This window comes from Topomyia yanbarensis, chromosome 3 (assembly GCF_030247195.1).
Source record: "Topomyia yanbarensis strain Yona2022 chromosome 3, ASM3024719v1, whole genome shotgun sequence".
Taxonomy (NCBI): Eukaryota; Metazoa; Arthropoda; class Insecta; order Diptera; family Culicidae; genus Topomyia; species Topomyia yanbarensis.
In genome coordinates this window covers 287,591,049-287,618,605 of record NC_080672.1, presented here as the reverse complement: position 1 = coordinate 287,618,605, position 27,557 = coordinate 287,591,049, and the positions used below count along the sequence as shown (strand labels likewise).

At 38.5% G+C, this 27,557-nt stretch overlaps 1 protein-coding gene across 8 annotated transcripts in view; it reads right to left on the bottom strand.

The window, feature by feature from the left end:
• LOC131694055 (potassium voltage-gated channel protein Shab) overlaps positions 1-27,557 on the bottom strand; it is a 368,174-nt gene that overhangs the window by 307,800 nt on the left and 32,817 nt on the right. For all 8 annotated transcript variants that reach the window (XM_058982410.1, XM_058982412.1, XM_058982414.1 and 5 more), the window contains exon 2: positions 3,646-4,732. The gene's annotated coding sequence lies outside the window, so the exon portion shown is untranslated. The remainder of the gene's footprint in view (positions 1-3,645; positions 4,733-27,557) is intronic.

The following is a 27,557-nucleotide window of genomic DNA, read 5'->3' as shown; positions in this document are numbered from 1 at the left end:
GCCTCCAATACCTCTTAATTGACCCATCGACCCCCAATGTCTCCTATAAGCAGATCCTCATCTCCCTCTCACCGATCGGGCCAAAGCTCTCTCGTTACACCCAAAATCCGACGGGTATGTTTCTATTACTTTTGGGTAAGATTCTATTGTCTTTTCGGTAACAGACCACGCAATTGCGCATTGCGGTATTAAACTCATATTCCCGCAAAGGTAGTAAACGGTGGAATGGAGAATTTCGGTTGCTGTTCATGTATGCGCATCACACAATCAAACACTTTTTCAGTATGTGTCAACCTCGGCTCTGTTCGGATGTAGGTTAATTCGGTCGATTTCTATGATAGTATTAGTACCGAGTCAAACCAACCGTAATCCTGGCGGATCTCTGACCGAATTCAGGCTGGATTCTGCCCCAACATTGGCAGAAACCAGCCAGAATTATGGATTTTTTACTGGGTAGGTTGGATAGAGGAATAAAAAGTTTAGGCGGTTTCCGGATCCGGCCTAGCTGCCAGATCCGGACCAGTCCCCAAATCCGGACCTCCCGGATCCGGACCAGTACCCGAATCTAGCCCATCCCCTTTTCCCCCTACCAAGTCCGGACCTGAACCAGACCTGGTGCTTAGATCCAGACAAGTGTCTGGATCCGGACCCTCGGTTCGGATACGTGGATCCAAACCATAGGTCTTGCTTCCCGTACATGACGGGAAGGACTGTTCATGTTTTGTGCAGTCGCTACCTTGCTGTTAACGTCCGTGATAGAAAAGAAATTTCAATTTAACAGCAGCCGAAATACCCCACCACTATTCCGAGTCGTTTTTTTTTGACTGTGCTTTGAAGCTAACCGAGTGTGAGCCGATCTTCAAATACGGAATAGATCGTGTAGAGAAAATCGTCTTTGTCCACATAGTGTTCACTTCATTTGATGCGCAATACAATGACAAGCGAAGTGCTACACACTTCCAGACAATCCGACGCGATAATATTTATTGAATAAGAATTGATGAAACATGAGTGCGACGCAGAGAAGATTTAAATGTGTTGGTATTGCCGTTTGAGGAACTTTTTGTTGTGACCGTTTCAGCATGAAATGTCTTGCTATTAGAGCATTTTTTTCTTATTACCGTAAAGGTATTACAGCCGAGTTTTGGGTGTATCTATTTTTAGGTCCAGTGGGCTGTGCTCAAGGCTTGAGATATTTATTATCACTGTTTCCCCATTTCCTAACTCATTCGCCACCAGACAGTTGGCAGTGAAAGAGCTATGGAATATTTTCCTATATGCTACAATTGAAATGTTCAATCCCACTAAGCTGCTCAAAATATTGGAAAAAAGTCATTTTGCTGCAATTTTACTAAATCACTTCACTGTTAGTGGTGCTTATCACCATATGGTAGATTTGTTCTAATCTAACTGGCTAGGTCAACAGAAAACGAGTTCTTCCAGTGTTGTTGTTACTACTGTAGCGACCCTTAACTGATGAATAGGGAGGTGAGTTTTACCCCTTTGTTGCGACCTCTGGTGATTAATAACCGACGCCACATAGTGCTTCCCATGTGATGCCGCTGCCCTGCCTCCTTTTCCTGTTATTTGTGGAGCGAGAGAGCTGGTGCTTTTGCATTCTTGGCACTTGGTCTGAAAAATTTACAGCTTTATTTTAAAGTAGTAATAAAAAAGCGATTAAAGTGCTCTAAAATGCATAAACTGCCGAGCAATCGCTTTGATCCAATTTCTGCTTAGCTCCACTCAACATCCATCACCCCCCCCCCCCGCTCAGTGAAAACCTCCGGGTCAAAGCATCTCAAGAGGTGGCAACCCTATTTACGTTAAAAAGTATCCTAAATTAATTGGTACACTTAATGGGGTTGACTGCTTAGGATACAAAAAAGAAGCTTGTTTCGTGATTTTGGGAATGAAAAGTCTATCTGAAATTTTTTGTATATTTGTACACACATTTGAAATGCTAAAATAAAAATGTTCCTAAAAAGACTTCACAAAATGGCGAGACTATTTCGTTACTGTAATACCTAATTGGCGGAAAAAGTGCGGCTCGTAATTTTACCATATGCTAAAAAATATATAAAGATTGTTGTGATATTTTTTCCGATTTATCTATTGATTTAAGCAAAAAACTCGATTTCCTCGATCTACTATAGCAGGGGTGGCATTTCGCATCTCGATTCGAAATGTTTTGAAGTCGTTTCGACTAAACTGCAGCATTACGTATCGCATTCGACCAAGCTTTCGAGCTTATTAGATTGCGGTACTAGATTTTGACCGATTTTTTTAAATTCTACAGAGGTGAAACCCATTAAACAAACTTTTAATAATAAGGGTTTGAATACTAGAAAGTTCTTGTGTGAGTATTATAAAGTACTTAAGATTTTTTTTTAATCAACGGAGTTATAACAAAGATAAATAATAAAGACGTAAATCGTACGATGGAAGTTTTAAATTTTTTTGACTCATTTTACAATTTTAAAATAAGTGATACCGGTCGCTTCAGATTTGACTACATTCACGGATTAGTGGCGCCCCAGTTTGAAGTTTCTTTTGTGAGTGTTCTGAGAAAACCCAATAAATACACCTGAATATGGTTTTTAAATAGAATCATGGTGATTATGTTTTCATGGGTTGAACCCATTCCAAACACTATCAAAACACCATGCAGTGGGGGTGAATTTGGACCATGATCATGGGGGCATTATGGGCTTTTCGTTGAATATCGACGATATGGAGTGCAGCCGTTTCCAACAAAACTATACTGGAATATGGTTGGACCGGTTGCCACACTTGGGAAAAATTGTTGGAGTAACAAAGCTTTTGGATGACAAGTTGAAACCATATAACAACGTATGATGGCGAACGAAACAGATGCGGCATGTGAATTTTGATCCGCAACTTCTAGACTTATGACCGGTGCGGACGCTGTTCCAACATAGTTCTATATTAAATCACGACGTTAGTAGGTGGTCTTATTGGCAAAGGCCGGCCACTGGAACAGATAATTACTTTCGTTACAAGCAAGACAAGACGGAGCGGATGACTTGCCTCCAGAAGCAACTGCATTCGCTGCTATTTGTGGATGAAAACTCCGAGCAGCAAAAAACATCGCACCCCAAATTTCCCTATAATTTGCAGGTTGTTTGGTTCAAATCGAACGACAATTGAAAAAACTGAAGCCAAATGAAAATTCTTAAATCTTGGAGAATTTTTTTTTAGGAGTATTTTACGCTAACTGCGCTAACGCTAACAATGACATTTGGCGCACTGAAATAATTTGCTAACAAGTGTAGTTTTCAGTTTGTTCTCGCAAAAATTTAACTTAACTTTCAACGTAAGATTCAATCAACACAATGGTTCCAAATCAAGCGAACAATATATCTTGAGTATAGTGTCCAGCAAAACTATACCAACATAAATTTTTTTTGTGCATTTCCCATCGCCCACAAGCCACGTTCCATGCCCAACATGGCCTCGTAAAATACATTTTAACGTCAAATCGATACAATACCACAAAGCCACACTCGGTTCGTCACCAAGCTGTTAATTCCCAGGAGGGTTCGCAGATTAAATAAAGCATTCCGATGGGGTAATTTCGATCATTATCCACCTGTTTAGACGCAATACTATTTTTTATTTACTTACTTTTTTATTGCACCACGCTACCACAGCGAATGTCTGCTCGTAAACGTGTGTCTGTGCGCGGGCGCACCTTTATGGGAGATACACAGGATCCTTTTTGTTCGCCCTTGTGTTTCCCTCCCAATTGCCAACACCTTTCACGTAATCTTCCACTGCTAGAATCCACGATATATCCTTCGACATCGTGCGGGGGAACTTTTCGCAGAGCCGTCAGTATAACCAACCTGTTGTGTATTAGTGTATGTGATATCTGGATATGCTATTTATTATTAGGCAGGGTAATAAAAATGGTACCACGAAAATCCACCACAGACACTTTCTTCTACACTCGATTTATTATTAACGAACGATGTTGGCCCGATGAATGAAATTATAAACACCTTCTGGCATCCGGAATGGCCTTGCTTCTTCTAGAATCAATCTGCTATTTTACATCGGTATAATCACTGCTTCTTTACTTTAGAAAACGAATTTTCTGAAGTTTTTTATTCAGGTTAGAATTATTTTTTCACAAATTATTTCAGAATTATTTGGTTACATCGGTGATCATAAGTTGTTTGTCTATTAGTCGAACTAAGCGAATGGAGAAATACTGGATTATTCATTTACTACGTCAGATAATTGAGTATCACTACAAAGCATAGGCGTTTTTTTAACTTTAACAGCGTAGCTCAGTTTAGTTCACTTCCCGACAATCTGATGATCCGATTTCAATTACGAAAGTAATTAAAAATATGCCTTCATACACTCTGACATTTCATTTGGATGGACGTCTAAGTTTTCATGCTTATCTTCTTCCAAGAACTACAACGTTTACTGTACTACTTGTTCCGAGTATCAAGTATAGTTCCGCTGTTCCCAAGCGATTGGTATTCACAGTTTTTTTATATCCCATTTAGTTGCATCTATAGCAAGCAGGAGTAGACTGTGCCACCTCTATCTTCTTCGTGATCTTTTTCCAGGTTATACTGACAGCGCGAACCAAATGGGCGTTCACGTTAGTGTCACAACTAGCATCTCCTTTGGTTGCGAGCTCGATGCTGCCGCACCTGGTTGGTAATGGGATGATGGGCTGTCATCACCAGTGACCCTGTTGAAGAGATCAATTTAATTTGTAAATTATGCGCATAAATAAAGTCGTGTACGTTTTACTGCTAATTGTTGGTTGGTTGTACTTCAAGGAGAAAAGATGTGCTTACAGACTTTTGAAAACTATGCAAATTAGGGACATTTTTGGACCTTTCATACTATGTATTGGTTTTGGAAGCTCCTGAAATAGTAATCTTTCGACAACAACATATTTGAATTACTTATTTTACAATCAAGTTTAAAAAAAAATTATTCAAATGTGTGAAAACAACAACCAAATACATATTTTTATAATTCATACTATTTCCAATCGAAAATTCTGTTCTCTTATTAAATATGTTTCTAACGCCATCTCAAATCAAAATGCTTATACACTTGAACCTCGATATACGAACCAAACCGGGGGTTGGTAAATTGAGTTAATTCGAAAAAAGTGTTCATTATTTGGGATTTAGTTCGTAACAAAAACTCGCTTCACATTCGTATTTTAATTCGCTTTGTCAAAATATAATGAATATAACGCAACAATATGGTTATTTTTGGAACGGGCTTGACAGGTAGATGATGAAAATGGATATTTGGAACCATTTTCAAATCCAAGATGGCGACTTCGGGTAGAGCAATACCCTAACATTGTGGGTATTTTATATTTTTTATATTGTAACGACATATAATTAGCAAGGGACTGGAAGGTGAAGTATTTTTCAAATATTAAGAGCCATAGTACTCAAGGGAGAGCAAGGATTTGAAGTAAGAAAGTTTAGAAAAGCGTGGAGTAGGGTCAATGAACAAGCGTCGGCTCCGACAGCATAGGTCATTAAATTGACTTTACGCTTGTCCGGACATGCCGCAGACTCAGGTGATTCGCATTTAATGCCAAAAGATCCTGACTACTGCGCTGCAGAAGACAAAAAGCTAAGTAACCGGGAAACTCTAAGCTTGTTCATTGACCCTACTCCACGCTTTTCTAAACTTTCTTACTTCAAATCCTTGCTCTCCCTTGAGTACTATGGCTCTTAATATTTGAAAAATACTTCACCTTCCAGTCCCTTGCTAATTATATGTCGTTACAATATAAAAAAGGAAAAAGATTGACTCACTATAAGTCGTTAATAAAAAAGAAAAAAAAAATTGTGGGTATTGTTGGCACGAGCTTGACAAGTAGATGATGAAAATAGATATTTGAAATCGTTTTAAAATCCAGGACTTCCGGTTGAGCAATATTCCCGGTAGCCCTAACAATATAGGTAGTTTTGATACGGGCTTGACTAGTAGATGATGGAAACGGTTTTTAAATTCACGGATGGCGACTTCCGATTGAACAATATTTTCGATATCCCTAACAATGTGGATATTTTTGGAACGGTTTTGACGAGAAAATGATGGAAATGGATGTTTGACGCCATTTTGAAAATTAAGATGACGATTTCCGGTCGAGCGATATTTTCACGTAACACAATGTTGAAAACTACAGAGGAATCTCGCTGCTGAACTGTCTAGCTAAAGTTCTGGAAAAGTTTGTGTACAATGCGATGTACGCTGCTTCTTCCAACATAATCGACGAACGACAACACGGATTTATGAAAAAACTCTCCGCCACTTCGAATTTGATGACGTACACGTTCTAGTTCCAGCTGTAGAGAAGTGTCAACAAGTGGACGCTACATATTTTGATTTCGCAAAAGCATTCGACAAGGTTCCCCACAACATTGCTGTTTTGAAGCAGGAGCGACTAGGCTTTCCTGAGTGGGTTACCAGATGGCTGCATTCTTACCTCCCACAACGATCTGCCTTCGTTAGAATTGGCACTACATGCTCAAGCGCATTCGTAACGCCAACCGGTGTGCCTCAAGGAAGTCACCTAAGGCCACTGATCTTTCTCTTATTCATCAACGACCTCTGCACCCGCATCAACTCTGAAAAACTGCTCTATGCTGATGATCTGAAAATCTTTCGTTCAATTGCTTCAGCACTCGATTCTGCTGTGCTCCAAGACGATATAGCCAATATAGAGGAATGGTGTTTGCTGAACGGTATGCAGATCAACATTGATAAATGTAAGATGATAAGTTTCGGACGCTCGGCAAATATAAGGCGTTGCGAATATACTCTTCAAGCCTGTGTTTTCGAGCGGGTGGATTCTATCCGTGACCTGGGAGTGTTATTCGACAGAAAACTTTGTTTCGCCGACCACATCACTGCAACAACGGCGAAGGCTTTTGCAACATTGGGTTTTCTAAAACGGAACGCTGTCGATTTTGTGGATTTCTACGCAGTGAAATCTTTATACTGCGCACTGGTCCGGAGCACTTTGGAGTATGCTGTACAAGTATGGGACGATCCATAAATGACGTAGCATTTTTTGAGTGATTTTTAACACCCCCTCCCCCTTCGTAGCATTTCGTCACAAACCTCAAAATACCCCCTGGTAATTACGTAGCTTGACGGTAATTCTTCCCCCTTCCCTTGTCCCCTTAAAATTAAAAAAAATAAAAAACTGTTAGTTATTCCCCTTCAAAAAAGCTACGTAGCATGACATGACCCCCTACCCCCTGTCGTCACACATCATCACAAAATACAAAACTCCCCCCTCCCCCATATAATACTATGTCATTTATGGATGATCCCTATGGGCGCCATACAACGCCGTTCAAAGTAGCCGACTGGAGCGCGTTCAGAGAAGTTTTGTACGATTTGCTCTCAGAAAATTGCCTTGGAACGACCCTATCCGTCTTCCGCCGTATAATAATAGATGCATGTTGCTAGATTTGCCAACGCTGGAGTCTTGCCGCACGTTCTTGCAAAGAATGTTCATTTTCGATATGTTGTCGAACAATATTGACTGTCCCGATATTCTCTCAAGGCTTCATTTATTTGTTCCCCCTCGTGATATAAGGAATCGTTCGCTTCTGTGGATTCCCAGGCACCGCACAGCATATGGAAAGAACAATCCGTTAGACAGATGTTGTAGCAGATTCAACGAAACTGTTTTAGTTTATGACTTCCATACCACTAAATCTAATTATAAGTTAGCAATTAGAATTTTTAACATTGACACTACACCCAAAACGTACCCGGTAAGAATCGCTTACATTAATGCAATAAATACGAGCGAAAATTGCAAGCGTTCTGGTAATGTGCGAAAATTGCAAGAAGTTTCCTTGCATGTAATGCAAGAAACCGAAAAAAACGAATTTGGCCTATGTATTAGCGATGTATGTGTATTGGTGACCAATATGCGTTAGAAAAAAAGACTGTTGGAATTGAAAAATGAACCCCGCACAAACAGAACGCTAAGCAATTCTTTATCCACCCAACCATACTACCAGATAGTAATAAGTGGATAAAAGTCATATATAAACACTTGGATGATTTCACGATTAATGAAAAAAGTAAAACACGCTGCCAGATTTGAACTCAGGCCCTTGCGCATCATAGCGCTAACTACAAGTACTGATCTGCCCTTACATATAAAAACAAGACGTTAAAACTCGTACAATCGTCACATCCGCAATTTGATGCCGTCTCGTGTGCAATGAATAAACCACAATGCGTTTGATGATGTTGGTGAGGAATGAATAAAAAGTAGACGGAAAATAATAACTCGCCGTGCGTTGCTATACCAACCAGCATAGGCACGTGAATGTGGTGGTAATCCTTTGACAGTTGTGTTGCAGAAACGTATGTACGTATAGCGAGAGATGAAGTGATTTTATATGCTTGCAACAATTGCAAGCGGCTTTAACTGCAAAATTGCAAGCGATGCTAACATTATTTGCAAGTGATTGTCGCTTGCAATTTTTGCAAGAAATTTTTGTTTTGGGTGTAGCAATAGCATTAAGTGTAATCTGTACGTTATATATATATATATATATATATATATATATATATATATATATATATATATATATATATATATATATATATATATATATATATATATATATATATATATATATATATATATATATATATATACATATATATATATATATATATATATATATATATATATATATATATATATATATATATATATATATATATATATATATATATATATATATATATATATATATATATATACATATATATATATATATATATATATATATATATATATATATATATATATATATATATATATATATATATATATATATATATATATATACCATATTTTGGACCACTTGATGATGATTTGTACTGTTTTCGATTTAAAGCTCATAGCAAATTGAAATATAACTAATGTACCACTGAAATTATCATGCTAGAAAGCAGCTCCTGTTATATTCTGAGTGAAATGGTTTAATAGAAAGCAGTGAATTGAAAACTTTTAAATGTATTTTTTACATTTCAGCTGAACTCGTCCGAAATCAGGAGGAGGTGCCATTGCACAGTGGTCAGAAACGGCAAAAATGTGAACTTAATTCACTAGAGACCAAAGCATCAAATATATTCACAGGATGTCTTTGGAGGAATTGTTCGTATGAATATTCCCCACAATCTGATAACAATTGAAATTAGGCATAGCGTACTATGATTGAACTAAAAAAAAAACTTTTTTTACTGACGAGGTATAAAGTGTAGTGCCACGCACCAAACCATCTTAGCTTTATTGTGCGTAGTTAGGACGGTGAAAAAAGTGCCTGTTCGTGCATTTTGGTTTGCACCTTTCTTTCTTATACGTAGTTGAAGTTGGTGTAAAAAATGAAAAAATCTTTAATAACTCTGAAACAAATGAGTATTTTTACATACAGTTTTCGATAATATTATGTAGTTTTGATATCTACACATTTTTCTTGAATAAAGTTTGCACGAAAAGTCACAATGAAAAAAGTTATATTAAAAATATAGAAATTGCCATAGAAAACGCCTTATAAATCGATAACCTTTAGTCAAGTTCTTCAACAAAATTCTTCACTATGAGCATTTCTAAAACTTTGTCGAAGACACCAACTTTATACCTCGTCAAATATTATCGTTACAGGAAAACATGAAAATCCAAACAACGACAATCGTTTTTTTCTTGTTCAGTGCTAATTCACGAAGTCGTGCGTGATTCCATTGTTCAGAACCAGAGAAAATATTGATACATTCACCGAAACGTACACGCCGCACCAACCGCGTACTAAACGCATCTCTAAGGTTGCCAGCTAGTTTTTCGTGTAACTGGAACTTGTTTTTGCTATTTGCGTTAGTAATAAGTCTCCCACTTTGCTTTAAACGCAAGGACAATTTTAAAAACAGAATTAGATTGATAAGTATAGCTCATTAAACCAATTTTATCAATTCTGTAATCTCAAAAGGATTTTTAAATGTTACTGAACGTGATGAATTTGGCACCACTTGCATCTGGTATGCTCAACCTGCACAAAAAGTTGCATAACGCAGGGCTGATTTTTGGAAAAACTTATTTACTCATTCAGCCCTTCGTTATTTAAAATTGAAGCGCGGCCGTTCCTTTCGAAAAGGAAAGGCCGCGTGGAATTTTGAGGAAATGCGCTAATACGATTGTCGGTGGTTGGATTTTTTAGTTTTCAACTGCAAACCGAATATTAAACAATGGCTCTGGATATCATGACGCACATGAAATTCAAGGTTATAGTATTCAAAAATAGTGTACGAGACGTTATAACGACCAAAGCGTAAGTTTCAAAAAAATTAATGGTATCAAAACATTTAAAATCATCGCAACGGAACAAAACTTGTAAGTACTATTTAATCCTAGTCAAACCAGCACAATAAATTTTAAATGAAACAACCGATAATGAGTCGCGATCGGTTGTTTTATTTGATCCGAAATTCCGACAGAAACCTCAAACCAGCTTAAATTCTGGATGGGCTTTACTGGAATGAAACCATCTTCTTCCGTATCTGATATGACTTTATACGATCTAATATGACAAAAAACTTGCGATTCGAATGTTTTCGATTTATTACTATATTGAGTAGGGAATTATATTTTTCCGTTCCAAAAAATCGTAACTGAATATTCAATTGTGGATTGTGAAATGAAAAGTTTTTCTTCCATATTTTTAAATTTACAGTATATAATACTATCTAGCAGAATCTCAACATGATGATGCACTTGCTTCTATGACTTGTTGCCGGAAACAAAAAACTAGCTATTTACCAGATTAGGCATTTCCGACAAGGGGCCATGCACTAATTACGTAAGGGCATATGGGAGGAGGGGGAGTTTCAAAATATCTTACAAATTCTTATCTGAGGGGGAGGGAGGGTGTGTCCTTTCTTACACAATATCATAAAAAAGGTTTAAAAAATTAAATCCATAAGGAAAATATTCTTTTTAATAAGAAAAAGGAACTATTTTCATTTGTACCATATAATCCTTGTATATCAAACAATATGAGTAATTTTTTGGTTCTTGGTAGTACATTGGTGTGTTCGGGAACTGGAGTCACAATATGCCTTGCAAGTTAAGAAGTGTTGGTACCCTTCGTGTTGTTGGACCGACTTTCTCCTTTTCAAACGTTCGATTCAAACCCGCAAGATATCTGGAAAATGCTCTAACATGCGATTGTCAAAGATCTTGAATGTCGAATATTTCCAGAGCGTGAACTGTATTTTAATTCAAGAAAATTCGAAGATGGTTAACTCGGAGCTATGAATACGATAAGCGTCACAGCTGGAACTCAGAATAAATTCATGCCAGAAGAGGCTATAAACTCTTTTGAATTCTACATCACAAGAAAATACATTCAAAGGAAGAGGAATATAGCACATCGATCTAAATACTGGTCGCAGTGATTCGTCTCCAACAAAAAAACTGGAATATAGCAAAGCAGATCATGTGGATCAAATTGGAGTTACTGAATATCTGACAACAGTTATTCTTTCTACTGGGCGAGATTGGCATGCAATTAAAATTCTGCAGATGATTACAGCTAAATTTTGTCATGAGTTTTCTTGTAATAATATCGTTTTCGCTATCTTATTATTTGATGAATTAACAATTCGATTTTTTAATTACGATAATCATGATAAGATCTTATGTAGGGAGAGGGGGAGTTCACCAAAATCTTACGAACTCTTATCTTTGGGGAGGGGGAGGTTAAAAAGCTCTAAAAAAGCCTTACGTAATTAATGTACGGCCCCTAAAGCAGAACAAGGAAACGTCAAATTTCTGACAGCTTTGATGGCTCGTTTCGCGTAATTACCATGACTGAGAAACAGTTCGATTCGGCCGGCAGTCCAAATTGCACTGTGCTAACACTTAAAATTATTTAGTAAAGCTCTGTATACAAATCAATATAATTTTAACAATAGCTGCAAAAAAAACTTTATTTACTCTTAATTTACTATAATAAACACTTGTGCGATTGCTACTACGAAGGGTGAGGATATTACGCTCTGTAGCGGTATAATGAATTTGTTTATGAACATCGCTTTAGCCCTTTTAAGAATTAATTGTAAATTTAACAATTTCTATCGCTTTCCGAATGCAACGCTACTATCTCAAATCATTCCTAAAAGTCGGGTCCTCGCCTGTGAAGCAACGATTATTATATAAGTCATATGTGACAGAAGCAGTATTTAAACTCTGTTATATTTTCATGTAATTCACCGGCTTATAATCACCAAAAAGGGTTTCGAGCCGCACAAGAAGAAGAAACATCTAATTCCTACAGCTCTACGTAAACAATATATACAGCGCCTCATGCTTTATATTGTAATTACATGCAAGGAACCCACTGAACGAATCAACGAATGCATTCGATGAGTGTGTGAACTTTGATTAATCCAGAATGGAATTCCTGCCTGTTTGCTGACATTCGGTTCGTTTCTAGCAGTGCGTTCCCTAACCGTTCGGACAGTTGTATTTACTACAACATTTCAAAATACACCAACTCACTATCTCTAATTATACGAGAAATAAATTTTGAATCTCACTTATAGGAGGATTAATCATCAAAATGGGGATGAAGATGGGGCCTCTCATTGCTAAAAATTCTTCCAAAGGTAGTACATTGCTTTGACTAACCATTTCGAAGTTATTCAAAACGATCAAGTTTTTTTGCGTTTAAAGCACTGTGCATTGCCGATTCCAGCGGTAGGCACGAGGGGCACGTGGTCCCACCCCTATTTAATCAGAATCAGATTTTTTGTAAATCATTATTAAGTGTTAAGGTATTCATTTAGTAAATTGTAACTTATTTAATCAATATCATCGATGAATAAAATAGATACGAGTCGTCCTTTGTGGCTTTCTTGAGGAACATCGCCTTACGGTACACAGGGACGCATCTACTGTGATTGGCATGTCTTTTTGCGACATTTGCGCGCGGGACTTATCGCGAATACGCTGAAGCTACGCCATGATTCAACTGTCCGACTAAGAAAATCGTTTTTTCTTTTATTCACTTCTTTTGATTGTAGGAGTTATACACAGGGACGTAGAGTGGTCTTATGGCGCCCTTTGCAGAATCCTATTTTTGCCTCCCTTTGGTTTTTACCGGCTTTCATTTTCAATTTGAAGTTTGAACATCATTTGGGAAATAATAAGGCAAAGTTACGAGCTACGAGGAAAACGTAAATACCAACGGGTACGACGACGAGACGCAGTAGCAGAAGGGGCCCCGAACCAATAGCAGCGGTAGTGCCGCCATCGACACTTGAGGTTGGAGTAGCGTAAAAAGTGGGTGGAAAAGTGCAACCAATAGAATATAAGTGACATCGATATCCGGAATAATGTGGGTTTTACTTGAAGGTCAAACAAGGAATTTCTTGGCAATAGTTTGCGATCGAAAGCCTTCTCTGAGAAGTGTAGAGAGCGTCTCATAAGTGCTGGTAGTAACGACCCCGCCAGTTAGAAAGTAAACAAATGACTTTACTGGCGACAAATCCTTCATTGAAAACTACCGCGTCTACATGCTTGCGCACAAAGTAGAAATCGACGGTGTGGTCATCGATTCAAATTTGTCGTGTGTGTAACGGATGACCTTTGGCGAAACCAACGTCCTATTCGACAAGGATCTTCTGCCTGTTCGGCTGATTTTCCTGGGCGTTATGAATTGCAGCAATGGATTAAATATAAGTATCTGGGCCATTGTAGCAATAAGGTTCAGTGTGACATTTGCGTATAATATCACCTAGATGTCAAAGAGAAAGTTACAGGAAATGTTCTGGCCCTTTCGAAAAACCTATTATTGCTGATGGAGAAACGCGAAATTTGAATTTAATGCATGTAGAAACGTCTACGCATTTTAAAAAATTGCACTTGAGTCAAAATAATCCTATTGGCTGTGGAAAATGTTTAGTCTTCGATGCCTGTGAAACCTGCAAAGTTTTATCGGAATATAAGGTCACGATTTTGGAGATTTTCGGGCGGATCTTTTGTGGAATTCCTCTTTAGAATTTTTGCTATTTGCGACTGAGGACAACTGTGCATAAGAGCCATAGGAAAAAGGCATGAAGTGATGTACCTACGCTGGTGGTACCAAGGAAAGATGCTCTTCTCAAAGGCGAGTATATTCTAAATGATGTACTTACGATCAGATATCAACGGTTCGAGTTCGTTGGGTACGAGCCAGTTTGCCAACCCATGCGTAATACCATCAGAGCAGCGAGTTACATCTAACACTTCTTCTTTGACAGCTAGTGCAAATGTTGGGCGATTTCCTACATTAAGTATAAGCAGATTTGCAATAGTTAGTATAGTATTTCATCGATTCGTTGCCTCTCAAATTGATATCTGAGCTGCAACAAATTATTCCTAATTTGGGAAAAAGTAGTAACTTCATCATTTCTCGACAAACTGCTTTGATCAAAATGTCGTTGGACGCGGAATTTAATGCTGTTTCGAATTATTTAGAACTAGCACGAGCCTCTGGAAAAATGTTGAACCATTTGCAAATTTTCCATGAAAATCGCAAAAAAACCATTGTTTGTGTTGCAATTGATGAGACCTACAATCTATTCCAGTTCACTTGAAAAATTGAAAAACGCTGCAGAACCGTGTTATTAATGACAAAAAGATCGTTATACCTAGCCTTAAAACTGAAGGTCAAGCTCTGCATCGAATTGTCCTACCTCATACTCTGTGTACAAGTTACAAATGCTTTCTGGCGCACTATTCTAGCTTTCAAGCACACTGGAGCATAAAATTTCCAGTGCAATGATAAAATATCGCCATGCTGCGAACGTTTTACATGGTGTAACTCATATACAACTCCTCCTTTTTTGGTATTGCTTCTTTTGAATCTGTATATTCCAACCACACGACTATTGGGTTTTACGTCATGCAAAACATAACCGTCATGTTTCCTGGTTTCATCCTTGAGTGCACTGTGTCGGTCTTCCAGGGCTTCAATTTGCCCTGATCCCGGAATATCTGCATTACGCATCTGCAGTGTACAGTTTTTTATAGTTCAACCAGCCACTCTCCTTCAGATCTGGCGACATTCCACTTCTATCCAGTTTCCCCATATTTGCTCATTGAAAGCAGCTTTCAGTAGAACCTATTTTCTTCGATTGTTCGCAAAACCATTTTCTTGGGCACACTCTGGCACTCTCTTGCTTCCGTTTCTGATTTAGGTTCGAAAAAGGAGAAGCAAAATATTTTGCCACATCATAGAGGCATCATAAAATGCTGGAGTGCGAAGATATGTAAATTATCGTTTTCCTTCCTTTCATGAGCCCCAGCATCACTATACGGCCAAAGCATGCACACTGCTGTAACTGGCCGGCCGTTTTGTGAAACGGGTCATAAAGCACAAACTCGACTCGACAGCTTGCAGCAACGCTGCTGGAAACCCACTGAAATCTATCTGCCCGATTTAATTTCCCGTTTTCCCACAGCTCCATTTTTTTAATTTTCCACTTTTTGGCACCGCACCCATTTTTTGCCGGTGTCTCCAGCAAAGCTACTGATGTAGATGTTTGCCCTACTGTTTGCAGTAGGTACGCTGCGTTTGTGCATGTCAGGACGATATACCACCAGACATTTCCATTACGGTCGAAACCCCTATCAACGAAAGGGTACAGAATCCGGTGAAATAGCAAGGACACGTTTAGGCTGTGCTAGTGCCCATGGAAGGTATCCTATCCTGGAATGGTATAGTGTTTTGAATGCATCCTGCTGTTTTCCATGTTAAAACTTTTGCCAATACTGTCACCGTGTAACGGAGGCACCATAACTCGTTTGACGGCGCGCGGTGTGATACAACAAATATGAGGAACTATAAGATTGCTGCTTGCTAAATGCTTACGTCCGTTCAATAGAAACTTTTACACATTACCCAGCTTTCCGAAAGTACTTTGGCAGAAAGTTTCCGTGTCCAATTTGAACACAAATAAATTTCAATTATAGTTGTAATTTATTAATTGTACGATGGCCTTAAATATTACAAAAATCACATACATTACTAATCGCTACAACGATAGATTTGTGAATTAAAGTGCTATTGAAAAAAAGAGGAGTTCAGGACTTCGCAACGGCGTTCGTGTGGTGAGAATACGTCCGACAAAACCTATTCCCACCTACTTGACACTCACCACCAGATCACCTCATGGTGTTACATATCAAGAGTACTTATTCAAAAGGTCCTAAGTGACATTGACATTGATTTCAGCGTGGAAAAACACACTTTTTTGCACATGATTTCTTTAGAACTTTGCGCAAATTGATTAAAACTTGCACATTATAGTATATCATTTCAATAACATGCTGTATTTTTTCTATGCAAAAATATCGACAAACGACTCGGTGACCAAGCTTTTAGTAGAACGTCTCTGGAAAAACATGATTTGTGGTGTTACCTGCCATTCCAAAACTACTTAACCGATTTCTTTTAAATTTTGCATATATATTCTATGTAAAAATACCTAACCTCTACGTTGAGTTTTTGAGATAAATTTTTAATTAGGGGTTTTTTACTCATTTTAAATGAAAATTTCTATTTTTCACGAAAAATTCCGCGTTTTTATGAGTAAACATCCCCTTAAATGAAAAAAATATGCCAAAAACTCAACGTAGGGGTTAGGTATTTTTAACATAAAATATGTATGCTAAGTTTAAAAGAAATCGGTTAAGTGGTTTATGAGTGACAGGTAACACCGCAAATCATGTTTTTGCCAGAGACGTTCTACAAAAAGCTTCGTCACGAGTCGTTTGTTGATATTTTTGCAAAGAAAAATTACAGCGTGTTTCTGAAATGATACACTATAATGTACAAAAGTTTTGATAAATTTTCTTCGCGCAAAGTTCTAAAAAAATCCGTAAAAAATGTTTTTTTTTCACGCTGAAACCTTTACCAACTCCCCCCATAAAGAAAAAAATCTTAGTATGTGAATGGAAATATTTCCATTTCTTGAAAAATACAGGAAAGTGGGGTACTTGGTCAATTTGTCCTCAATACCCCAATTTTAGAAAAAAAAAATGTTCCGTGATACAAATCATACATATATTGCAGTTTGTTTAATGTGAAAAAATCTCAGAAATCGATCGGAACCTTTGCGATTTTTATGCGAATAGGAGAAGTTGGGGTTATAGGGTCTTATATGTGTTATTAAACCTTTAACCGCTGTCTTCCAGAAATGAAAAAAACCCGTTTCTGCACCTCTAAGATTTATTTCACTAAAAATGAACTGCCGAACTATGGCTTCCAACTCAACTAGTGACTTTATTCAAATTTTTTTTCTGAAATAGTGGTTTTGAGGACAACATGACCCGGTACCCCCCCTATCCCGTATTTTTTGAGAAATGTATTCACCATCGAGGAACTGGCGGATGGTTAACGCACCCAACTAGAGACTGGGAAATCGCAGGTTCGATTCCTGCTTGAGGACATATCTTTTCTCAGTGTATCCAATAAAAAAGGTGAATTTTCACCGTTTCTTCATTCTCACAGTTCCGGTCATTCCTTCTCTGTTTTCCGGTGGACACGTTTGTTTCCCGAAATATTCATAAAATATCAAACAACTTTCTCTTTGATATCCAAACGATATAAAATATTAATTGTTATTTCCCCACTCCCTCTATTGTTTCCCGTCGTATACCATCATCTTTTTGCATTTTTTCACGTTTTGAATTGTGTGAAATTGCATTTTCAATTGATCAATTCTCAATGTATGTGGTTTTTGTAACAACATCAAACGAATCAAATATTTATTTCGGTTTTATCTGTTATAGCGGTTGAGTGGTTGATGCTTGAAAACATTAATAAAGAATGGTGATGGGCAGCATGCTCCACACAATAAAACGCTGGCGCCTATCAATGAAGTACATATGTAACAGGCTGTAGTTGGATGATTCTGCCTAATAATAAAACGAACCTTCACTCTTAGTTTTATTGCTTTTACATAAATAGCTTGATGCCTCCTGTAATCTCCAGTAGTAGAAATAAATGTAGGCTACTTGTGTCGGTAAATTAAGTACTAAAGAAATCCATGGCAAATGTATTTGTCCTATGCAATAGCCTAGGATCGCACACGCACATAAATTAGGAGAGATGGTGTATCTGAGGAGTAATAGGAACAGTGAAATAAATAAAAAAAATATAATTATTTATGCATGAACATTGTGGTGTTATAGGGTGGGTGCTCCTATAGTTGAGGTGTACCAATAGTTGCAGTAGTGGGTTATACGCCTAACTAAGGTACCAACCATCAACAAATATTTTTTATCGATTCATCGCACTAAAATTATGCGACAATAAAACTGTTATCCTTGAAATTTGCTCAAATAACTATTGAAAAAAAAACGATTTTCTTAGAATTTTGAGCTCCCTTGCACCTATAGTTGATGTAGCGTACCTATAGTTGCATGTCCCATAAGAAAGCAATGGGATTTGCAACAATAGGAACCGAAATTAGCGATCGCACCACTATTGGTACATGTGTTCCTATAGTGGTACATGCGGTTTTGAATACATAAATTGGTTATTAAGCCATCTTTATATTTTTCCTATGAAGTAGGGACTGAAAGCTTTTGTTTAATGTATTAACATTGCCCATAGGTCTATTAATCGAATTTTTATCAAAAGTTTTCCTTAAGCATGCGACTATTGGTACATCCACCCTATGCTATTCGCGATGCTACACTATAATTCTAGCACCTATTATATCCTATTATGATCAAAATATTGCTAAGTACACTGAATATTGATAGTGTGCTCACTAGCTATATCTTTGTTTAACTTAACTATTTTCTGAAATATACCATACGGGCCCCAATGGAATGATCAGCAATTAAAGTGAATCGTTATTGTTCTTCGGTGGAATTTTGTATCACATATGGCTAAACCATACAAAATACATTAATGCGACAACAATAAATTATGAAAAATGTGTTCCTCTCCCCTATTACATTTTCTATTGCTTGATGAAATCGCGAATGAAAGCAATGATAACATGAATATGAAACAAGCCTAATTGCTGATACTAGCTAGCACGGAGGATAAAAACGACAGAAAGACAGATACACAACTATACCAAAAAAGAAGAGTAGCCTCGGGTGCGATAGGACTTAAACAGCAAAAGCATAAAACAAACGATTATTCATTCTGCCTTCGTTCAAACCAACCGCTTCCAGTCGGTGGGCGGCTGTGTGGTTCCATTGTGTACGTTTCCATTTGTTTTCCACAGCCTTTTCTCGACTCATAGCATTGGATATATGTACTAGGAACAGTACGCACACACCCAGCGTAGCATCCCCCGGTCGTTGATTGTTACGATGCGCATACTCCAAAGCAGGCATCAAAAACATGGGATAGTCATTCTTTTTTAATTGTACCGGTTTGTTTGAGAACACGCCATGAACAAAGGGTGCCTAGTGCAACAGAAGTAAGGCACTGGAAAAGCGCAAAACTTCGTAAGATTCGTAATATAACAATTGACATATGTACAGGAAACTGTTGGCATGTAATGAGAGAAATGTTAAATGTACTGTAAACATGACAAGGAACTCATCGTCAATTTAAACGTTCAGTTATTAGAAAAGAGTGCCTTAACTCAATAACCAATCGAAACATTCAATAAGATCAATCCTCTAAAATAACTCGCAGCAAGTCAAATGTCAAGCTTTGCCACTGCGACCACCATTATCTGTTTATTTGTTCACATACAGTGTATCAAAAAATTGTCCGTACAGGGATTGCTCGCATGCGCAGATGTACATTAAACACATTAAGTTAAAGAATAAAAACCTTAAATTTGTTTATTTATGAACTAAAATAACTCCTTAATTCTATCAAGACATAAATATAAGAAAAATTCATTCAACTGTAAAAAAAATGAATAAAATAAACATCTCTTCCAAAATCAATGTCAAAGAATTGTCCGTACACGACAAGAAATGTTATTGAACTGACTTAAAATACAAAATTAATACTTTGTATGACCACCATTTGCTGCAATTACCCTCTGCAAACGTCTTTTCATCGAGGAAGCCAGTTTTTGGGTTGTTTCAGGTGAAATTTTCTGTCATTCTTCAACTAGAACCTTCTTCAGCTGGTTCTTATTTTGAATCGGATGTTCCCGGATTTTTCGTTCAAGATGATCTCACAAATTTTCTATGGGATTTAGGTCCGGTGATTGGGGAGGATGTGGGAGCGTCGATTTTATATTGTAGAGCAACCATTCCTTGACAATCTTCGAGGAATGCTTGGGGTCATTATCCTGAACAAAGCAAAAATTTTCTCCATGGCCCAATTTCCGCGCGCTTGCTTTTAAATTGTTCTTTAAAATGTCAAGATACATGAATCTATCCATGGTAGATTCGATAAATGTCAAGTTTCCTGGACCACTTGCACTGAAGGCACCCCTCACCATAACATGACCACCGCCGTGCTTTACTGTCGGCCGCAGATTTTTCGGATTTAACTCAGTATTCGGTTTGCGCCACACTCTAACCAATCCGTCAGTCCCGAAAATATTAAATTTGCTCTCATCCGTGAATAGAACGTTGTTCCAAAAATCCTCTGGTTCTACTACATATTTTTGAGCGTATTCCAACCGCTTTTTGATGTTTTTAGCAGAAATGAACGGTTTTTTACGCGCTACGCATCCTCGATATCCTTTATCGTGGAGGGCATTGCGTATTGTTTATGGGTTAACTTTAATGTTGTCGTACCGCAACAGGCTATCTGCAAGCTTAGGAGCACTCTGTTTAGGACGTTCCTTGATTTCACGTAAAAGTATGCGAACGTGACGATCTGTAAGCTTCGGTTTGCGACCTCTTCCGGGAGCAGTCTCAAGAGATTTTGTTTTCTTGAAGCTCAGAAGTACATACTGCACCGATGATCGTGGGCGATTCACAGTTCCTGCAATTTCAGACAGGCTTTTACCATCTTCCTTCAAATCAACGATCAATTTTCGGATGGCCAGCGGAATTTTAGTGTGAGAATCAGCCATTATGCGGACAAAATTATCTAACACCTTTAAATTGCACGAAAAAACTAAAAAAAAAAAATATTTTATCGAATATGCTGTAAAAATCACCAGAAACTTATTCTACAGGACACGACGCGAGTGCTTGTTTCTACCTGTTTGACACATACTTGTTTACTTCACAAAGTTTTGAAACGGTCGTAAGTGTACGGGCAATTTTTTGACGTCGGTTTCGTTGCTTTTTTGAAGCTCGCAAATATTATAACAAAGTTATTGGTTTTCAGCATAATTTGACATTTGAACTACAAAACGGACTGCAATCTGCACCAAATGGCCTAAACTATCAATTGAGGAGAGTCCCCTTAATACATGTTTCTAATGATTTATTATTGGAGTAAATGCTGTACGGGCAATTTTTTGATACAGTGTACGTCGTCCCAACCGGGTACTACATTATTAATGTAGCTGAGGATTCATTTGGGACAGGTATGCAATTCCCTGCGAAGCATCATATGATTAATTCCGACGTATCACTTTTTTCGAAGAAATAATGTTGCACAATTGCAGAGAATATGTTCCGAGCTCTCGAGCTCATAGTTACAGAATCGACAAATGTCTTCTTGACTTTTGCCAATTTTTTCAGGTAATACTTGACAGGACAATGTCCTGAAAATAAACCCGTAATCGTTTAATAGTTAGTCTTTTGCCCAAGTTGAAACTTCTAGTTTGATGGCACAGGTAGGTATGCCTAGAGGTTTTATTTGTTTATTTCTTGTATCTTCACCAACAAACTCCTTGGCTCGAATGGTGGTAAATATTTTAGGTTTTATCGAATTCCTCGTCAGGTTGAAGTCAAAAGCCGTCGTTACATTGTTGAAATACGCTGATGTCCAGAACAGCGCTCTGGCGACTATAGTTGGTTCTGGCGTCCGAGGATTGTAGGGCAAATCACCCTTGTGGACAGTAAGTCCGAGACGAACAGGGCTCGATAGCAGTCCTCCAGGTTCAGATGCCTGTTGTGTTAACTGACAACAGTTTTCGAAGCTCGGCAGCTGAAATCTGTTTTGCCAAGGAAAATGTCGGAGTGCAAAGCGTATGAACCGGCATTGGACGGCTTCGAATCAGTTGGATGGCGTTTCCGCGTGAACGTTACGATTGTGCATTTACTCGGGTTGAAAACAATTCTGTTTAGATTACACCACGTACTACAGTTCTCCAGTTCACTCTGAAGAAATTTGGCATCGTCGGGGAAAGAAAGGCGATATTGACGTCATTGAAGTAGAGGAGGAATGTTACTGGACCGAGATGGCTTCCTTATGGAATGCCGGATGTGGCGAAGAATGATATAGATAGACAGTCCTTAATGATGATTTGAAGTTGCCTTCCATCGAGGTAGAAACCAAACCAGCGCAGGAGTTGTTCGGGAATACCGAGTTTGTCTAGCTTCGATACATCGATTTGCAATCCGTCAGCCTATTCATCAAGTACATATGTTGTGAACGAGAGCAGGTTGGTCGTTGTGGATCGTTTGGGCATAAAACCGTGCTGGTCGTCTGCAATGTAGTGTTTACAGTGAAAGAAAATAGGGTCTAAAACAACCAGCTCGAATAGTTTTGATACGGCACTTCAACACGAGATTCCCTGATAATTATCAATGTTTGATTTGTTTGCTTTTTCATGAATTGGAAACATTTGCTTTTCACCAGGAAGGGAAAGTTTCAGTAGTGAGTGATAGCACGAAGACTAGCCAAAGTGGTTCAAGAAGCCCGCTGATGCACTTTTTGACCAACATCAAGGGGACGACATCTAGGCCCGGGAAACTAGATGTTTTCAGCTTGGAAATTGCTGCAAAAACGGAAGCATTATTGACGCAAGTTCGGTTGATGGTTCGTCCTAGAGGCTTGTTGTGGTGGAAGTCTCTCGCCGAAAAAAAAACCCTTGAAAATTTGTTGGAGAGCAATTGGCAGATTTCCTTAGTGTCAGTGCCAAAAATTCCATTAAATGACATTAAAATACGATATGACAACCCGGACTCTTTTCGCTGCTCGTTCACATACTTCCAAAACGGTTTGGGCTTAGATTTCAGTTGAAGACGCTCGACGTTTCGCTGGTGTCTAAAAACGCTTTGCTGTTTGTATTCGTGGTTAAGTTGAAAGTAGTAGTTTCGTAGTGCAAGTGACTTATGTTTCGAGAAATTTTTAAATACAGCTCGTTGGGCAGTTTCTAATCGTCTAAGAACGGTTGATTGCCAGGGAGAGTGTTGATTGGTACTAATTGTTCGTTTTGGCACATGACGGTCGATTCGGTAGTTAAGGCTGTCGAACTCAGCGTTTTTTAGATTGTATGTGATAGAGCTTGAGACGCCTTCAAAATTCACTCCTAGGTTACTAGGGAGAACAAGATGTAGTGGGGGATGATGACGCACATGCTGGACTAAAGGAGTCGTAGCAGTGCAGGAGTACGGAGCGTAGTTTCGGGCACTTACAAAGCAAAGGTCCATTCTCGTTGATGACATTATTGATTTACCGAAGAGTTGCGCTGCTGTAGCGTTGCAGAATACAACTGGAATTGTCGATAAGCGCAGATTTTTGATACCTAATCGTATAATTCCATTACTTACCTAGCACCACGTTAAGCCAGGTAAGTTGAAGTCGCCCAGTATAACAATATCATCAGATGGGGCGGCAATCGAGGTGATGAAAAAAACGGATGAAAGATGTATATCAATCTGGCTGAAATCTAGAATTCTGTCAGGTGGAAAATACACGACACACAGGAACAGATTGCGATCGGCAAGTTTCATTAACATCCACCCGTGCTCGGAGCTCATCCACCGGTCATCGTTGATCACTCGGGTTTTTATACCATTGCGAATGGCGATAAGCACACCACCACCTGATGTTTTGTGGCTGTTAAGGGCGTTGCGGTCACATCGATAGACATCGAATGTTGAACCAAACACATGACGAGACAGAGCACGGTTATCGAGCCATGTCTCGCTCATAACAGTAGCCCATGGTCACGAGCAAATAGCTGTCTGTTGATGAATTTAAGCCACCAATATTCTAATAGTAAATATCGATGTTGTTGGAGGACGGATCAGGTTCTGCAGAGAGCGAAGCCATGTTGCCGTTTTGAGCGTGTAGATCAATAGATCCTTTCGTCAATACCGTCTTCGTTGCTTGGTCGACTGTGGTGGGGATTCGAGGTATCCCGAATCAACTGCGTCGCGCCCTAGAATACGACTATCGTTGTCGGCGAGATAATTGCTTGACATCTTGTCACAAGATGTCGGAACAAAAGACAGTATACTGGAAGCGAAGAATACACGAACGCTTGAAGTGTTCGGATCAGATGTATACTTGCCATTTCTGGCGAGTTGGAAAACCTTGTCACCCATCTCCTTTACAATGGCGGTGTAGCTTGGTACAGTAGCATTGCCAAACGTTACGGAGTCCTCTGCAGGGCCGTTGATGGGCCGCGTAGCAAAGTATCCTCAAATTCCCTGAACAGTATGCCTTGCGGCCATGTGTCAGGGTTAATAGATGCATCACGGTACTTTAGGCGTACTCCAACTTTGAAGGATATGAAGATCAAAGTACTGACGTCTATGCCTTTTTTAACAAGTGGAATAAAGTATAACTCCACGTCGCAATTTAGTCCTTCTTTGGACAGTCGCTTCTTGCTAACGCTGGGATGAAAGCGGGTAAGATACAACCAGAGCAACGGCGTGGAGGGGGGGCAGGAACCGTGAGAATGTTGCTATTATCGTCTAGCCTTCGACCACCAACAAGAATACTGCTCGGATCAGGGCCATCCTCCCGACGACGTTTCTGAGGTGATCGAGAGGTACCGAAATTTGGCTGGACTGGAGTAGCTGTTGAAACTTTTCAGGCGAGTCGCGGAATTTGCTGGCTATTTTTTGTATCGCGAAAACGAGCAAACTTCATTAGCTTAACACATTCATAGCATATCCAAAATAAATTAGGGTTTTCCGCAATTTTTTTCAAAAACGGATTGTTAAGTTGCTTAACGTACAGCATATGCACCTCATTTTTTTGCAAAATCCCATGCATATGTCGTCAGTCCGATTTTCGCGCAGTAATCGCATACACTTGCCATAATGCCAATTTTATATCCGCCCTGGGTTCGGCTTTTCGTTTTCTTCTCACTTTGTGCCAAGTTGTAATGTGGGAAATACTTCCCGCTACCCGCACGCAGATGGCGAAGTGAGCGCATGAATTTTTTATCGGTCGATTTTTCACTGGATTTTCCACGACACAAAAACAAACAGGAAACAGTTTTAAACTTCACAATATCAAGAGCGAAAATAAAATTTTGAACCAACGATTAAACGGCACAAATAACGTCAGATATGAAATAATAACTGGAGCTATCAATACAAAGAACTAATGGGTGAAAATACACTGAACCAAAAAAAACGATTTATAATAATTCCAAAGTTGAAGCTTAATTTTGGAAAATAATGAAAACTTATTAAATGGTTAAATTGAAGAATTCCATTAAGCTTTCAATGAATACTTATATGGCCAGTATTTCAGCCCCTCCCGAAATCCTGACTACGGATCTGGCCATTAAAACCAATGAGATAATTGAATTGTACCACATATAGTATTAGTCGACAATTTTTATTCTGACGTAGCATATTGAACACGCCAAAAGACAATGATTCATAGGACGTGACAACCGAAATGAGAGAACGACTGTTCCTTAGCGAATGTTTGTCCATTGGTTCATTGTTCGTTCGTTGTTTTTCTCGTGAACCGACCCGAGAACCAAGTAGTATGTACACTGCAGCCCGATCACCCTTCAGAAGGATCTAAAGCAATATGTTCCATTAGTCGTGACCTTCAATCATTTTAGTCAAGCTTGCAGAATCACTTACCCTCACCATCCTTATCACGACTACCCACCGAACTAGGGTAAAAGAGTGTAATAACGATGGAAACTAACATCGAAATATTTTTTTGTAAATCTTTTGTTTATACTGTTGTGTTGTAGCACACGACTGACTTAGTACTGCCTTTTTTACGCTTCAGATAATTTTGTGATCCGTGGAATAGAAGTCTGGCGTTTTGCCCAGTGGAACGTATTATACCCTCTTGCCCTAAGTGGTACTTGTTCCGATTCCACGAATAAGCAACAATGAGATTCGATCATCACGAATGTTTTACAACAAGGCACCACTCAGAATATGGTAAACAGTTAGTGCCAGTAGATTGTGCTGAACGAAGCAATAAACTTCTAAATTTGTACATACTAGTTTCCTCACACAAGCATAAAGATTTCTTTTCAATCAGTAGAAAAGCGAACAATGGAAAAGTATAGACCAGTTCACCGGAGAACTAATCCTACCTACTGATGCTAAACTGATTTCCACCGTAGCATTTCTCGACAAACATATGATTACGGCTTAAAAGCCAACTGTCAAAATTCTCTTCGAATGGAAATTCCGGACAAACCGTAATTGGTCGAACACAGTTCATAGCAGTTAATGATAGAGAAAACTTTTCTCTATTGTTTACTACCAATATCTGTGATTGGCGTGTAACGGTTTGTCTGGTATTTCCTTTCAAAGTGATTTTTGACAGTTGGCTTTTAAGCCGTAATCATATGTTTGTCGAGATTTGTACGTTGTTTGTTTGTACTGACATAAAGTGCGGAACAAAGCTTAGAATAACAGCAGAGTGAACTGGTCTATATTAATTTCAGCAAGTCAACTGCTACGTATTACAGTAGTTATACATGGAGTCTACGCAATACACAGACAACACCATTAACAATAACGGGTCGACCACCCTCTGGGGTACTTTACGATGGAATCAATCTACTCACATTTTCTCCAACCGGGGTGAGACGTTCCGTTTTCCAATGAATTAATAATGTATGCCCATTATACATAGTTTTTCTGGGGTGTGTTCGATAGAGGAGGCTTGAGAAAGAAGGCGGTAAAACTATCCGAACATGTGTCTATGTCTGTATATAATATAGAATACTTACATCGAATTTACTGGTAAGACAAGTCGAGCCAACCGAAAATAGGAAAAGTCCGAACAAACAAGACAATAATGGGCAAATAGATTCCAATTCAGTGATTGTTATACGTATGTGCGACTGACGAAATTGGATTTGAACGATAAGCCTAACAGGCCGCTTCGCTTATTACAGGCCGTTTGGAACAATTTCCACAGTAAATTGATATGTATGTGTGATTCTACCGCAATTGGCTAGCTGTTCGGTGAGCCTTGACTTGGTTGGTACAATAATCTTTTAACCCTTCTATAGCAAATTACTACTCCTTAATTCATGATAAGTGTATAGAGGCATTTATTCTGAATGACAAAAATATTTTTTTTTTCGTTTCATGTCTTCTATTTAGCTGATATGTGCACAGTTTATAGTATCTAGTAACGATTTCATTGTTTATTATTTGTTAATGTTGGATCTTGGCA